A 5,000-nucleotide genomic window follows, 5' to 3' on the forward strand; every position below is an offset into this window, starting at 1 on the left:
CCCACTCACCGCCAATTGGGGTTCAAAAAGCACAATAAAACACCGCCATGTAATTGAAGCCCAGTGTTTGTCTGTTTGAATCCTGACTGTGTTCAAAGATTTTTATTTTTATTTTTTTTTGGGGGGAGGGGGATTCTTTTTTTTTTAGCATTTGATTTTTGACTTTTTGTTTTTTTTTCTTTATGGGATTTATTATTATTATTTTTTAGGGAGCCTTTTTTGTAATTTTTTCTCAGGTTTCGTTTTTGGATTTTTTAAGGATTTTTTTTTCTTTTTACGGATTTGGCTTTTTGGATTTTTAAAGGATTTTTTTTTATCTTTTTTTGGACTTGATTTTTGGATTAGTTTTTCAAGAGGGCGCTTTTTTTTTATGGGCTTGATTTTTCTTTTAGTTTTTGGTTTTTAGGGAGGCCCTTTTGTTCAATTTTTTTCTCTTTATGGACTTGATTTTTTGGGATTATTTGTTTTTTGAGTTTTTTTTTCTTAACGGGATTGACTTTTTGATTTTTAGGGGCCTTTTTTATTATTATTATTTTTTTTAGGGAGGCCTTTTTTTCGTTTTTTTATCCTTTTATGGGCCTGATTTTTGGATTATTTGGTTTTCTGGTATAATTTGGTATTTACTTGGCGTCATGGTATTATTTTGGTGTTCGTTATTTTGGTATTATCTGGTGTTTTGGTATTATTTGGTTATTTTTTTTTATTTTTTTTAAATTTTGGTAAAACTAGATATTTTGGAATAATTTGGCATTTCTTCATTACCAGTTTGGATTAACGCGCGAATTTTTTTTGCCAGTTTGGATTTATGCGCCAATTTTTGTTACCAATTTGGATTTACGCGCCAATTTTTTTTACCAGTTTGGATTTACGCGCCAATTTTTTTTTACCAATTTGGATTTACGCGCCAATTTTTTTTTTTACCAATTTGGATTTACGTGCCAATTTCTTTTTACCAGTTTGGATTACGCGCCAATTTTTTTTACCAATTTGGATTTACGTGCCAATTTTTTTTTTACCGATTTGGATTTACGTGCCAATTTTTTTACCAATTTGGATTTACGCGCCAATTTTTTTTTTTTACCAATTTGGATTTACGTGCCAGTTTTTTTTTTACCAAATTGGATTTACGCGCCAATTTTTTTTTTTTACCAATTTGGATTTACGTGCCAGTTTTTTTTTACCAAATTGGATTTACGCGCCATTTGTTTTACCATTTGGATTTACGCGCCAATTTTTTTTACCAATTTGGATTTACGCGCCAATTTTTTTACCAATTTGGATTTACGCGCCAATTTTTTTTTACCAATTTGGATTTACGCGCCAATTTTTTTACCAATTTGGATTTACGCGCCAATTATTTTTACCAGTTTGGATTTACGCGCCAATTTTTTTAGGGTAACAACAAATTTACTTTAAACCCCTTCAGTCCGATGACGAAACTTGTATATATATCTCGCTGCTGTCAGACTTTTTAAGGATGTATTTTAGAGTATATTTTTAGGACTTTTTAGGACATCTTAAGGATATTTCTTAGGACATTTCTAGGACATTTTAGATTTTTTAAGGACATTTGTTGGACATTTTAGGCATTTTAAGGCATGTTATTAGGATATATTTTTGGTCATTTTAAGAAAATTTTAGGACCAAAGGGCATTTTACACGTAGGACATTTTAGGACATACCTTGAGGATATTTTGGACATATTTTAGGACATTTTAGGACATTACGAAATTTTCAGGACAGTTTAGCACATTTGTAGGGCATATTTTAGGACATTTGAGGACGTATTTTAAATATTTGTGGACATTTTAGTACATTCCAAAACATTATAGGATACTTAAGGACATATTAGGACAGACATTTTAGGAAACACTTTAGGACATCGGACATATTTTAAGGCATATTTTTAGGACATTTTAAGGACATTTCCAAGCGGTGATACAGCCTTCATTAACCGCTAAAGCATCTAAGAGTATTATTTCTTTCTTGCGTCTTTTCGTGTTCCCTCCTCCTCTCTTCCCTTCCCTTTATACAGTATTTTCCTCCTACTCTTTGCCTCCCCGTGTCCTCCCCTTCTTCTCCTCCCATCTCCTCTACTTCTCTCCGTCTACTTATCTACTGATTATTTCTCTCTCTCTCTCTCTCTCTCTCTCTCTCTCTCTCTTCCTCCTCCTCCTCCTCCTCCTCCTCCTCCTTCTTCCTAACCTTCTTCCCCTCAGTCCTTTCTCTTCCCTCCCTCCTTTCCCTTCCCCTCCCCTCTCTCTTTCTCTCACTCATTCCCCTATCCCTTCCCTTTCCCCTCCCCCTCCCTTCCCCTCCCCTCCCCTTCCTTTCCCCTCCCTCTCCCCCCAACTCTCTCACCCCTCTCTCTCTCTCTTCCCGTTCGTCATCGCCCCCTCCTCATTTCTCTTCTTTGTAACACTCCCTCCCATCTCTACCCCTCTTCCTTCATCTATGCTCTTCTCCTCTCTTCTTTTCTCTTCTCTTCTTCTCTTCTCTGCTCACCTCTTCTCCTCTCCTCTCTTCTTCTCTCTTCCTCCCTTCCCAACCCTTTTCTCCTCTCCTCTCTTCTGCCATCCTTACCTTCCTCTCTTCTTTCTTCCCCTCTTCTTATTTTCTCCTCTCTTCTTCTCATATTGTCTCTTCTCTGCTTCATTCTTCCATTACATCCTTTCTCTCTTCTCTTCCTATCTCCTCCTCTTTTCCTCCCACCACTTTTCCTTCCTTCTCTCTTTCATATCCTCCCTTCTTCCCCCCCCCCTTTCCTCCTTTCCTATCCTCTCTTCTCCCTCTTCCCTCCCCCTGTCTCCCTCGCTCTCTTCCTCCCCTTCTGTGTGTGTGTGTGTGTGTGTGTGTGTGTGTCTGTCTGTCTGTCTGTCTGTCTCTCTCTCTCTCTCTCTCTCTGTCTCTCTCTCTCTCTCTCTCTTTCTCTCTCTCTCTCCGTAGTCTACATAGATAGATATACATATCTGTCTGTTTATCTATTTATCTATCCATCTATCTGTCCTCTGTCTATTTGTGTCTGTCTGTCCGTCTGTCAACCAATATATATCCTTATCTATCTCTCCATCTGTCTGTCAGTCCTTCCACATTATTCTTTTCTTCTTCCTTCCCTCTTGTCTCCTATTTCATATTCCCCACCTCCCTCCCCTCCTCTCCCCCCCCCTCCCTCCCTCCCTCCCTCCCTCCCTCCCTCCCTCCCTCCCTCCCTCTCTAGGATATAAAACAGTGTTACCAATTCCCGGTGGAGGCATATTCTAACTGGCAACGCTGACGGTATTGACTGGGAGAGAGAGAGAGAGAGAGAGAGAGAGAGAGAGAGAGAGAGAGAGAGAGAGACAGACAGACAGACAGACAGGGACAGAGAGAGAGAGAGAGAGAGAGAGAGAGAGAGGAGGGGGGATAGATGATGAAAGGTGGAAACGATGTTGAATATGGAATGAAGAAAACGGAAGAAAACAATTAGGAGAAGAGGAAGAAAAATCTTTCTATCTATATACCTAGGCTGCTTCCCCCAAGGAAAGGGAGGTAGCCGAGACAGGACGACACACTCCCCATTTACTCATCCATTCAAACACCTTCATTCGCTTCTTAGCCCCAAAGGGGAGAACGGACAGATCCTCACCGCACCACACCGCGCGAGGGTCAACTGCTCAGTGCAATCAGTGACATCCGCAGCAGGGCCGACAGTAGAGCTGGATTACCCCTGCCACATCATAATAGACCTATCCCGTTACCCGCACCTGACCTGATCAGCTGATCAGACCAAATGCAGGAGAATATCTCCTCAGGGCTGCGTCATCATTTATTCATTCACAATTTCTCTCCATTTATTTCTGTCTCGGCCAGCCACTCTTCCTTGCTCAACAGACATCCCTCTCGCATCCAGCGCTCTCTTCACACTGTCCATCCATCCTATTCGTGGTCTCCCTCTCAGCCTTACACCTCTCACATCAGATCTAGTTATCTTTTTCACCAATCGCTCATTATCCATTCTCTCCATATGCCCAAACCATCGCAACACCCTCTGCTCAACTCTACCAGCCATCTCCCGAACAACTCCAGTTCTCCTTCGCACTTCATCATTCCGCACTCGATCCAAACGCGTCACTCCACACATACTCCTCAGACACCTCATCTCCATTACATTCAAACTCTTCCTCTCTGCTACACCCATATTCCATGTTTCAGCCCCATATAACGCAGTCGGTACTACAACACCCTCATACAGCCTTCTCTTTACATCCATTCTAAGCGAACGACATCTAAGTACTTCCTTCATTCTTCCCAGCACCTTTCCTGCTTCATTCATTCTAAACTTCACTTCTGCATCTATTCTACCATCCACAGCAACATGTGACCCTAAATACTTAAAACACTCTACCTCCTCAAGCAACTCACCATTCAAAACTATATTCATCCTCCTACCATCTACCAACCTCGTACACTTCATCACTTCTCATTTACTTTCAATTTCCTCCTTTCACACACCCTTCCAAACTCCTCTACCAACTGACACAATCTCTCCTCTGAATCAGCCACCAGTGCAGTATCATCTGCAAACAGCAGCTGCTTCAGATTCCACTCTCCACCATCAGCATTCACCAGACTCAGACCTCCACCTAAAACTCTTGCATTCACCTCCCTTACAACACCATCCATATAAATATTAAACAACCAAGGCGACATCACACATCCCTGCCGCAGCCCCACTCTCACAGGAAACCAATCACTCACAGTATTTCCTACTCTTATACACGCTCTACAATTTACATAAAAACTTTTCACCCCTTTTAGTAACCTACCATCAAGTCCACACAATCTTAAAACAGTCCACAAAGCCTCCCTATCAATTCTGTCATACGCTTTCTTTAAATCCATGAATGCCCAAAACACATCCTTGCCTTTCGCTAAATACTTTTCACACACTTGTCCTACAGCAAACACCTGATCCACGCATCCCCTCTCTCTCCTAAAGCCAAACTGCTCATCACCAATCA

The sequence above is a fragment of the Coenobita brevimanus genome, chromosome 77, assembly GCF_032717465.1.
Source record: "Coenobita brevimanus isolate Jiangsu-jjx chromosome 77, ASM3271746v2, whole genome shotgun sequence".
NCBI lineage: Eukaryota > Metazoa > Arthropoda > Malacostraca > Decapoda > Coenobitidae > Coenobita > Coenobita brevimanus.